The sequence below is a fragment of the Actinia tenebrosa genome, unplaced genomic scaffold (assembly GCF_029948245.1).
Source record: "Actinia tenebrosa isolate PJP-AT-01 unplaced genomic scaffold, QUT_ActTen_1.0 PGA_scaffold6__47_contigs__length_16458017, whole genome shotgun sequence".
Taxonomy (NCBI): Eukaryota; Metazoa; Cnidaria; class Anthozoa; order Actiniaria; family Actiniidae; genus Actinia; species Actinia tenebrosa.
Genome location: NW_028292583.1, coordinates 14,050,371 through 14,063,274, shown reverse-complemented (window position 1 = coordinate 14,063,274; position 12,904 = coordinate 14,050,371). Strand labels below are relative to the sequence as shown.

General features: G+C 37.4%; 1 pseudogene; it reads right to left on the bottom strand.

Moving 5' to 3' along the window:
• Positions 1 to 1,909: 1,909 nt before the first annotated feature.
• On the bottom strand, positions 1,910 to 11,968 carry LOC148906146 (uncharacterized; annotated as a pseudogene).
• Positions 11,969 to 12,904: the final 936 nt, after the last annotated feature.

Here is a 12,904-nt window from a genome sequence, read left to right as displayed (position 1 = left end):
CATTTGTTGACAGGCAATGTTCAGACATTATTTGAATGTGGTTCTACGAATTACATTTATTGAAGGCGAACCGTATAGGATTTCCTGAGCTTGATGCCTTTGTAAATAAAGTTTTCGCGAAACAGTTTCCAGAATGTTGCAAAGAAAAGATTAAAGAAACAAGTTAAAATAAAAATGAAAAATGAAGGAGCTCGTTTCAGTTCATAACTTTTATTACGGCAACACCGAATAAAGTTACAGTAAAAGAGCAGGCCAAAAAAAAACAACATTAACAACAAAACACAAAGTTTTCAATTTGGTTACCTTATCGTCATACTGTACAGAGCTCTTAGTCTTATTACTGCTATCAAATGATCAATGCGATTGGGCCTGTAAAACGCCGAAATTGTATAATATCTATGACGTATTAATATGGATCTCTACGGCCCAACATATCTGGAACATAGCTATTTTTGCTTCAGTGAGTCAATTGAATACTCAGATATAAAAGTATCCAAGCTCGGTCTTTCCGAAGGCTTGCTGGAAATAGCTTTGTCGATACTTTCCGAGGCGTAACAACAGCATCTACTGCTGACGAAACGCACCATTTTTGCGAAGGAAAAAATATCGCTACTTGTGGATGGTTTTCCTGTACCGTCACGTACTTCAGGCGCAATGTACGAATCCTTCCATTCTCTGTTGTGAAAGGACTGCTTTCGGGGCTTTGCTTCACTAGCTTTTACGCTTTGTCCAAAATCAATAATAACAGGATTTAGGTTTGGCTCCAAGATAACATTGTTTGCCTTTAAGTCATTGTGAATTACACCACAGTTGTGAACATGATTTAGTGCTATGGCAGTCAGACACGATACGTTACGCCACGATTTTTCGTCAAGCAGCGTTTTGTTTTTGGTTGCACTATAAATTGTTTCGCTAGTGTTATTGTTTTTGTCGCCATGAAACAGTAAAATAAGCCTTACAGGCTTCGTTAATGAACATAATCCAAATAACAGAGGTACACCAGGATGATCATGTAATGACAGAATCATTTTAGCCTCTTTGTATGCCGACTTTTTCAAAGTTGCCAGGCTTTTCATTTCACGGTGGTCATGGTACTCCTTGACAGTTACAGATATGTCACGATACTTAGCTGCGTAGCATTTACCAAAAGTACCACTACCTAAGATCCGCTCATCGTTATCTCGAACTAATAAACTGGAATCTAGCTCTCTGACACTTTGTTCATGATGGGCTTGTTTTTTCCTTTTCTCTGCCAAAGAATTTTCATCTTTTGGTGACTGGGCAGCACGCTTATGTACCATTTTATCACCGGAAATGCTTTTTTCTGTTTTCGAATTCCGTCCAATGGCCGCCTTAAGCAATGATTTCCCCCTTGACTCAGGAACGTGAATAATGTTACTTTGATGCGGTGGGGTAGTTTGTGAAGAGGCATTTTTTATCTTTGCTTCCAGCTCAGCGGGAAGAATGTCCATTTGATTCGATACAGTAGTTTGTGAAGATACAGCTTTGATTGCCACGTGTTTACTGTCTTTGCTCTGTATTTTCAATTGACAGTGCTCAGCGCGTTCTCTGCGGATTCGTTCTTTCTTCCTTCCTTTCCACATTCGCTTTTTATATCGACGAATGGACTTCAGTCGTTGTTTCATATCTGTTATATCTTGTTCATCCATTGAAAGCTATACTGTCCAGCAGATGAGGCAACTATTGCGTAAGCAATTCCGACCGGAGTTAATATTTGCTAAGGTACAAAGGTCTATTTATTCTCGATAAATAAAACTATAAACAGAACTGTCAACCATGAAGCGCGCATGAGAAAAACAACTAACGTGAATTTGTTGCAATGTGGATGCCGGGTTAAAAATAACGCTAGTGCAATTGAGAGCTATATAAAAGCTGATAAATTACGATATACAACACCAATAAAGTTTTTTTGTTGACAAAGTATATTTATGAGATACAATTTTTTTGAGAGAATGACTTAAGTTCCCAAGCTAACTTGAATGACTAGTTTAGTGTAAACAAGTAGTTACATGTAATAGCAAAGTTAGGATTAAATAAGACTATTGTTAGCTGTTACGATCCAAGCAGGCATCAAACACTGACCGGAAGTGTACAGAAGTTACAGATATTCAAGTATCCAAGCAACTCTGCTGCCTACAGATCTCGCGTTATTAAAGTATTTTGCCAGATAAGTTCAAAAAATCATTTTAACTTTTATAAGACTATTGTTAGCTGTTACGATCCAAGCAGGCATCAAACACTGACCGGAAGTGTACAGAAGTTACAGATATTCAAGTATCCAAGCAACTCTGCTGCCTACAGATCTCGCGTTATTAAAGTATTTTGCCAGATAAGTTCAAAAAATCATTTTAACTTTTATAAGACTATTGTTAGCGATTACGATCCAAGCAGGCATCAAACACTGACCGGAAGTGTACAGAAGTTACAGATATTCAAGTATCCAAGCAACTCTGCTGCCTACAGATCTCGCGTTATTAAAGTATTTTGCCAGATAAGTTCAAAAAATCATTTTAACTTTTATAAGACTATTGTTAGCGATTACGATCCAAGCAGGCATCAAACACTGTCGTGTACAGAAGTTACAGATATACAAGTATCCAAGTAATTCGGCTGCCTACAGATCTCGCATTTAGTGCATTAGTAAATAATTAATTTTTATGGTAATTTTCCGCGAGTCAGCTGCCAGTCAAATTTACTGTGAACGTTAGCGTCATCTAAACTTAACTTCAAACTGTTATGAACTTAAACTTCCTAATTTATATGCAAGATGCCGTCAAATAACTTCATAATCAACTGCTCAGCTTGTGAAAGGAATTTTGCGTCTTTTTCGGCATATTCTAAGCACTGGGAAACTCGCCACGTGGATCGAAACATGCCACGGACAACAATGTTTGTCCTCGAGGAACAAAAATTGAGATTCCCCCGAAAAACAAGGAAGGGAGCCCATACTCGATCGTACAAGACATGGATTTCTTGTGCCCTAGAACGAGTTCGAAACACGCACCATCACCGTTGCAAAGGTAAAGTTCAAGTTTAAGTTAAACCTATTTGATAAAAAAATGACTGACATGGAGCTTTAAGTAGCTTTAAACTCTGCCATAAACGGCCTTTTGAAGCAATTCTAGCAAAAGTTATTTTTCTTTTTTTTTTCTTTTCTTCTCTGTAGGAAAATGGCACCAACTAGAATTTCACCATGTCCCACACCAGTTCTTTGATCGATTTATAAGCGATCTTGGGAACCCTACTCCAAACACAATCAAGGTTATGCCACACTGGCGAGCACCAATCATGTCGAAGTCAACTGTAATGGAGTCCTATAAACTGTATGAGGAGGACTGCTTCGAACGGATTTTTGGAAATGACCTTGAAAAACACGTGGCTTGGCAAGGAGAAGATTTATGTGAAGGCGCTCAGCTTGAGCCAGAAGATCCGCTCGCCGCCATAGCAGCAGCCAAGCGTAGGGCTAATCACTACCATGGGGGGCAAACTACCCATATAACTTGCCGTTCAAGTATAGTAGTTGGAAAAGGTTCAGGAAGAGCCACCCGCGAACTGGAAGTGAAATGGTACCCATATATTTACGGAAAAGACCTGGACTGTGGCAAGATGTGTCTCCGTTTTTACATGGCTAAATATCGTTTCAGTCAGACCTGATCTGCTAGAGATGAACTGTAGTCCTGTTAAGGCAATGACAATAGGTAAAGACGTATCTCCTTTTTTAAAATCTAAAATCACGTCACTTACAGTTGACTATCAAACGGTGGTAGGACTTATGAATTGTTTCCTTTTTTGGTTTTAACTTCAATGAATGATGTTATTTGTGCATATACATTTATGAATCCACCTACAGTTAGCTTGCAAGAAAGTCAAGTTACGATTGTTTTGACCTTCGAGATTAGGGCACTTTTTAAATTAGTTATCCGACACTAATAAAATCATTTTATAATAAAATAATCATCTGAAATAATACTAAGAAAAAGGATACATATTCAATATTCATGTACTTGAAGACCACTTGACAATTTGTGTCATAAGGTCCAAGCGAAGATTATTCATTAAAGAGTACTTCCACCTGATGTTGTTGGTTGCAGACACACCCCTCGAAATGAAGTCTCTGGCAGCAAGGATGATGCCAATGCCACAACTCCCTCTGCCAATGTTTCTGCATTTCAGTTGCGATGGCATACCAAACCGATCAAAAGCCAGACAGTTTACCCAAAATCTTGATTGAAGGGCTGCCCAATGAGGGAACGTTTCGTGCATGAGTTCTAGAGCTCTCTTTAGGCAATTCAGTGTGTTTGCGGGAGGATACACTTTTAACCCGTCGTCGAACATCATTTTTCCATTTTCAATGTCAATGACAGCTAGACCCCAATGATTTGGCATATGGACTGGGATAATAATAATATTAATTTCGCTCAGGTTTTTCCTTTCTAATACGCAGTTTCTTATTTTCTCTTTTGTGAATGCTGTATCTTTAGCCTTCATCCAATCATAAAATTCTAAAGGTAAGTAAAGGACATTCGAGTGTCCCTCCTCGTTGAACTTTTGAACGCATATGTCGACCACGAAGTTGTCAATGTGCCTCTCAGCAATGATATCAGCGAAAGAAAGCACATCTATAGACTTCCCTTTAAGTCGCAGGATAATTTCATTAGGGGGCTTGTTCCAAAGAACGTCTTTCAATCTATCCAATTCTCCACTTGGAACATCGTTAAACTGAGCCAACCAGATCGTTTCCTCTGTTACCATGGCAGCAGTACTTGAAACACGCGAAAGGCGTATCAGTGACTCAAGATCGTCTTCACTGAATGTTCCAAAACCGTTTATATGGACTCCAAGGTTTGGTACTAGACCTTTTTTTCTTTTCGATTGCCAACAAATCTTCGGCTCTCTTTAAAACAGCGACACATGGCCGTTTTTTTAAAGAAAACAGATCTCCTGTCTGTGTAACTGTTTGCACTTTCATCACCACGGCGGTGGTATAGTCAATAGGCGGTAAAAAAGCGTCAATCTCGGCAATTTCCCGCCTCGTTGATGCTGTAGCTAACTTGGTTTTGACCTGGGATGAATGACTTGGTTGTTTTTGGTGATTTGCTTCATGGATCTGATTCTGTTGACATGAGGTTGTAGAGGTAGATTGTACTATGGGTGTCGCGGTGCACTGCTTTGGTTTTACATTAGAATCTGTGGTGCTTTTTGTGGTAGTAGTTGTATTGGTAGATTGTACTATGGGTGTCGCGGTGCACTGCTTTGGTTTTACATTAGAATCTGTGGTGCTTTTTGTGGTAGTAGTTGTAGTGGTAGATTGTACTAATGGTGTCGCGGTGCACTGCTTTGGTTTTACATTAGAATCTGTGGTGCTTTTTGTGGTAGTAGTTGAGGGGACGAACATGTTCTCCCAATCTCCATGGTCATACTTTTGCAGACTATCAACAATGTTTGAAGAAACATGGGTTCCAGTCTTACTGTCGTACTGATATTCTAAAAAGTCACCACCAAACATTTTGTCAAATAGCCCATCTATCATTTTGACCCAAGGCCAGTCTTCTGGAGACAATTTTGGTGCGTTTTTGGTTGTCCAACCACATCCCCTGAATTTGAAGCACTTCTTATCTAGAAAAGAGAATTGAAAAAATGTGTATGCAATACCTTACTTTACTTTGACTTGGCAACCCCTTTGAATGATCTAAGGCTGCCATGAAATCTGCTTTTAATTACATTTTATAAATGCCACTTACCAGTGTCAATGCATTCTTTTGCATTTCTGAATGAATATCGAAGAGAGAGCAGTTCATTGGCATACCAATGAGTAAGAATTTGTGGCACTGAAAGAAAATTTAAAAAAACATTATGGATTATTCCACATATTTGCTTGATATTGGTATCCAGAAAAATTGCTATTTAGTGACAAAAAACACAAATTTGCATTTTCTAACAATGACAATGTTCTAGATTCGTACTTTACAATTTTACAATTATTATTGAACATAATTGCAGACTTTTTTTGATGTGATGACCTTTGAAGTTGATAGCAAAAGGGCACTTTGATTAAATAACTGCTGTTATTTCTTAAAGAGAAAAAGAGTAAAAAAAGGAAATGAAAATAGAAGTGTAGATAAGAAAAAAAAAGAATGAAATGTTGTTGCACATACATGAATGGCCAGATCCTGTTTTATCGTGGTTGGATGCCTTGGAAAACAACTGCCTGTGTAGTTTGTGTGAAGCCTCAAACCCCTGGCCAGAATACTTGTATAGAGAACCAAACTCTCGCAGTAGTAAGGCACTATGGTCAATTGTTAAGTGTCCATAATCACCTGATATTGATACAGAAAATACAATTTATTACTTGAATGAAGTAGATTATAATTTAAAATGAGTTGAAACTTGAAAATCTATCTGCACAACTCCCAATGATCATGTAAAAACAACATTTCTTCACATTCAAATGAGACAAAAAGAAATTGTCGAGTACATTCAAATGAGACAAAAAGAAATTGTCGAGTATTTATCATTTAAGTTGTGAGTGAGTAAATGATCATTTACTCAATGCTATTGTTCTTTTAGTTATATCAAAATATTTCTTTCATAATGAGCAATGCCATTTAACTTTCTAACTATCTTCATCATAATCCTTTCCCATTTTTCATTGATTTTCATGCACATGGGCCTTTAATACACTACATACATAGATTGAAGTCACTAAGCCTGTGAAATAGATATTAGACTAATACAGTTTACCAGACTCTAATTCCATTGTTTTCTTGTGTATCTATTTGACTATTACACCTTAACAAGCAATTGCTATTTCACAGGCTTTGTGTTTTCACTCTCTTTAATGTTAACTTTTAGGTATACATTACCTGTCCCAAGGTGAACTCCAAACAAATGTCTGAGGTGATGTCCCCATTCTCTACACTGATAACAAAAAGGAAAAACTTGTGGGGTTGTGTTTACATCAAAATACGAATACAAGTTTAAAAATAACTCAGCAACAACCCCACCAAAATTCCAACTAAAAGACATATCCTTAAAAGGGATAACAAATCCAAAAAATACTGGTGCATGGTGGCAGCAAAAGTAGCCAAATGACACCATTGTGCAAAACGATTTTACCTTTATTTCATAAATGTCAATGTTTTGCAGATCATTTTCATCACCAACATCATACACTGTTCTTCTCAATGTAAGAGCAATTTCCCTCCAATCAGTGAAAATCTTGAAAACAAAAATATTAATATTAATGCTAAAAATAAATTAATAAAAAATATATTATATACATTATATATTATATGCATTAATAAAAATATAAATGTAGATATAATTTACAAGCAAATTGTCAGAGGAGCAAAATTTAATATACACAAATAAAGGAGAGAACATTTTAGAATAACTAGAAAAATGTTGTATTTCCAGTGCAATTTAAGGTTCACATGAAACAAAAAATTAATCAGAAAATCACAAATTATTTAGCACCTTAAGAAATAACTTAATTTGTAGTTTGGCTGCATAGGCTGCAAAGATCTTGTCCTCATCCTCCTGATTTGCCCTCTTTTTCTTTTTCTTTGGCTCTCCGTTACTTTTTTTCCCCTTTGCTTGTGATGACAGCTCAACAAAAGTGGCTTCTACTTCTTCCTGTTCTTTTGCCCAATGTTGCAAACTATCTTGAAGGAACTTTGTAAATGCTGCAGAAACCATAATACACTCAAAATACACTCAAAAAGGAACAACCAATGCAAATATCAGGGCTCCAAATAACGGCTAGACATACGCAGGTCAAGATGATCTTTCAAATACATTTTTGGATGGTGATTACCAATTTTTCTCAAAAGTATGGCCAGTCTTGACCTGCTGTTATTTCGAGCCCTGCTCTACCGAATGAACAATGATATAATATGAAGGAATAAACAGATGTGTATTGATAGACGTAATTTGAAGGCATGAGGGAGTGAGTAAATAGTGGGGCGAATGATTGAAAATAATGCATCCTAATAGAAAAGAAAAACATCACAGGTGATGGATAATTCTGATGCTTGCTGCTATCAATATAGCTAACAACATGTTTCTTTACAGGCAAACAGTTCCATTTGTGAAATTGTAAATACCTGGAGTCTCTTCAAGCTGAACCTCTTTTTGAACTTTTCCAAAGTCACGCTGAAAAGCTTCACTGCTCAGAATCTTCTGAATGTCCTAGTCAAATACAAACATATATGCATTAAATTGAAGAATTAGAAATATTGATATAGTTTATTGACACTGGCATCATATTTCATTTTTGGATACATAATATCAATTTAATAATGTTATGCCTCACCTGCTTTCTTTCTTCTGTGAATGTGATGTAATTTAGTACTATAGACTTGGAGACATCCCTGCATTCAGAAAAATAATCTGCAACCTTCTCAGTGGGCAGAGATTCTGTTACTATGTTCTCAGCATTATCCAGAAATTGCCTCTCTGTACATCCTACAGTGTTAAGTAAGAAAAAACAATAACATTATTTGTTGGCTATTCAAGCATTTATCTTCAATTGTAATATCAATTTCTGTTAAGTTGTGTCAAAATAAATGTATACACCTATTTCAAAAACCTTCCATATGTTCAAATTAAATTTGAACACAATAGTTTTGACATTTTGCATTAAATTGTGGGAATTAATCAATGCATTATAACTCATTTGCACCTGAAAATGAAGCAACCTTTATATTATGCCTTCCCACTGCAGTCTGTTGACCTGGTTTCTCCTTTACTTGAATTCGCGTTCTTCCACGGGTGTTCTCAGGCCCATATTGAGAAAGGATGTTATTCAACTGGTCAAGAGTACCAACACGGTGTGAAAATAGTCCCAAGGAACCTAAAAGCTGCTCCATGTTCCTCATCTCACAGTGCAGGGAGCAGAGGTTGATGTTTGACAAATCCTCCTCCAAGAGGAACGTTAGATCGTCACGAACACCTGTGGGCCTTAAAAAAAAAGACCCATGTCAAGGCCAAATAAATTGTATTATTTCAAATGTGCATAACATGCGAGAAGACGAAATAAGGTATCGTTCAAATATACTCAACCTTGCAATATTGGCTTTTGATCTTAAACAATCAACACAAGCATGATTTGGAATTTCGCCATGATGTGTACAGGCCTAACAGATTTAAAAATATTGTATATCAACATAAAGCATTATGTGCATAAATGTTGCACTGCTATTGGACATTACCCTGACAGCATCACAAAAGACACAAAATTCCACACCATATCCTTTGCCTCCTAGAGTGAACGATTCATCGTCCTTTTTATGAATCAACAGCAGTAAAGCTTTATAATCAAGGGTAACTGAAAAATATCCATACATGCACAAAAAATGAGTTATGAATGATTAGCAAATTCCAACCACCATTAGCAATATTTATCTATGCATATATAAAGAGGCATCTGGAAATTTACACTTCAAATTTTTTGCTTATCTGTTGCAATTGATAATCAAACTGTAGATATATTACTGTGGTTTTCCATTTTCTGCGAACTCAGACATTCGAATGGATAGTTGTGGAATGGATCTTTTAGCTGCTGCTAATCACAAACATAGGAGACACCGACTAATACATTTTGATTGGCAGCAGTGAAAAACCCATTTCACAACTAGACATTGGAATGTCTGAGTTGCAAAAAAATGGAAAACAGCAGTAAGGAGCTGTACACATTCCAATACCTGTGTACAATGCTATTATCTATAACTTAGACAAGAACCTGTAAACTTGAAATTGTATGATTTCCCATCCACACATAGTCCATGTTGTTTAAGCCAGTTCTTTTGCTTGTTCAGCATTCCTATTAACTGCTTCATGTTGCTCCTGTCTCAAGAAAAAATATGTTAATACCCAATACCCCAGTTTATAGTTGCCAAAGGCTAAGTTAACTTCCTGACAAAATATACAGTGATGCAGGCTTAATCTCATTCTCAATAAGCCCTGTGAGAGCAAAATTTATGCTTCTATCAGTTTTTACTGTTTATTTTAAATTTGCTTTTCATTCATTCACCTTTCTTCTTTGCAATTAGCAATTGCAACTGGATAGACTGAAAGTGCACTCTCTGGACTTTTCTTTGCAAAGTCAATGGGCACAATCCCTACAGCTATTTGATCTTTGCCTCCAAGGGGTCGTCCATCTATCTTGATATTGAACTCCATATGTGGGGTGTCAGCTCCATACAATCGCTGCTCTCTTATAGCCCAAATCAAAACAGAATTTAGGTCGACACCACATGATGGAAAGTCTGTTTCTAATTCTGTTATTTTCAATGTCGATTTTATGATGTTGAAAATCATCTTTTTTATGGCCTTAATCTGATTTTTTGTCAAGAGAACAGCATTGTCCAATGAATTCTATAAAGCAGATATGATCATAACTTCAATTAATTATTCTTTACATTTCAGTACAAATAAAATACAAGTTCAGCATACAAGCAACTTCTGAGTGATTCCATTTAAAATAAAATACCCTTGCAGCTGCTACTTTGGGGGGAAAATTTTGTATGACGGCACAAGTAGAAGCTGTGAGGGAGACTAAGGAACTGGTGTTTATTTACAGGAAAGGGGGGCTGGTGCATTTTGTGGTATTAAAATGAGTTTTTAACCTTATTGAAAAACAAAACGTAAAATCATAATGTACTTACACCACTTCTTCCAAGGTGTGTTAGATTTAATAAAGTTTGCCATGCATCATCAGGTAGCTTTGTCTGCAATTTAAAGTACAAAAGCACCCAATCCGGAACTCGCATACTCTTTAACAGACGGTCATAGGTTTCTGGCAGGAATAATTCTCTCAGGCCTTTCTTTTCCCCAACTGCATCCATTATCATATCCACAACCTCTGATATGGTGCTACTTACAAAATACTTATCCTTCTCGTTCTCAGGCTTCTTATCATCATCACAACAAAAAATAAAACTGTTCCCAAGAACAGATGATAATGTTTCATGGTACTTGAGGCTGACATCAGAAATATCAGCCATCACTCGCCGACACTGCTTCCTAATCCTGCGCTTTTTCGTAGTGGAACCTATAGTCAGATCTGCTTTTATGCTTTCTGTAGATTCACTTGCGTCACTTTGTGCAAAAGAACTTTCTGATGATGGATTGATAGATGGTGCAGAGGTGGATATGCGTGTAGGTGTAGAACATGACAGTGGATTGAAGATATTTTGGCTTGAAGGAGAAGAATCACTACTTGAAAAACTAATTTGAAAGTCCGAAGAAGGTCTGATTGGTGAAATTGTGGACATTGAAGGGCTAGTAGATGGACTGTTACTTGAGATTGAAGAACTGTGTGAGGCATTGGCGCCATTTTTTGGCGCCAATAATTCCTCTGATAAACTGATTCCATTCACTGCAGTTATCACAGAATTGAACTGGCTCGAATGAAGCAAGTCTCAGCAGTCCTGAACACAGACCAAAGGTAGACACGACATAGACGGGACGACTTGGCAATCTGTTCTTGAACGGCAGTTGATTGTTTGTGGCTTTCAGCTTTCCCGCCGAAATGCTGACTACTTCATTGGGAAATTCTACGAAGAAATCATTCCTGACAAAGTCGGCAGGGTTGCGGTTGCAGATTTCCTTCGTTAGGACGTACCAATTCTTTTGTGGGTCGAGGGATTCGCTTGTGACGCCACATATCGAACTACTAAGCGAGGCCATATTGGCCATATTAGCTCAATGAGCGTGGAATGCTGATCGGCGAATGAATTAACTCTCCAAATCATTGTTTATATCTTCGAACCTCCCGCTAAAACTGAAAGTGTGAACTATTAAAAAGTAACTTGTACAAGATGTCCGTACAAAGTAGAAAAATCGCCAGGGACCTCCACTGTGACCGATTAAGGACTGAGTACAATTGAATATGACGCAATATTCTGCCCCTGTCCCTCCCCCTGGTTCAACTGTTCAACTTAAGTATTGTGTCTCGGCAAAGCTGCCCAAAAACTGGGGGGGAAAACGAACACTTTTCATTTCAAGTTTGGGAACTATTACAATCTGTCTGTATTCATTGTGAATGTTACTTATCGATTTGCATGAAGTGAGGAAGGGTAGATGGTTGAAGTTGTACTGCGAGCTGTAGGTTGCTTTGTTCATGCATAGATAGCCGTTTATTGTTCAAGTTTTGTTTCGCAGTAAACTTCCAAACCCAAAGAAAGATTATATTTGTTGTGCTTCCTAGAAATTTAGCTTATAATTTAATCGTAATATGTAATCTTTTGGCTCTGGCATGATCTCGCGTGGCAACTAAAAAATGCAAAATATGAGCTTCGAATACTGCTTTGTTTTACGCTTCGCTACGGAGCTTTTCCGTTCCCTGCCTCGAAACATGCTCAAGAAATTTACTCAAGATTTTTTTGATGCGAAACAAAGCCGTCATTTGTTTCTTGGCTGTTTAACTGCAGTTATGAAAAGGAAAGTAATCTGACCTTGCTAGGCCGGTATATCATAATTTGTTCGTTGACAAATGGTACTGACACACGATAACACCTTAGAGTTTACTATAGCTAATCCAGTTAACGCCTAAAACAAACACACGCTGAGATTTTTTTTTCCTGGGCTAAGCTTCTCATGAAAAGGCTATCTAGGCGTTTTCGACCTTTTTAGTATTGACGGATGCCAAAACTGCTTTTAAAACGCGATTTAGGCCGTACTATCATAGGCATGGGATATGGGCAGATACATTTTACATCTTTAAACCACTTGCTAACTCTTTTACCAGTTAGAGTTGCTCCTCTTCTGCGCAGCAGCCTGAAGTTGCAATTTGTCAGTAAAAAGCGTTCCTTCTTAGATATTAAATCTTTTCCGTTCTCGTAGCCACACCCTCAACTAGCCAAATCCTACGTTTCTCCCC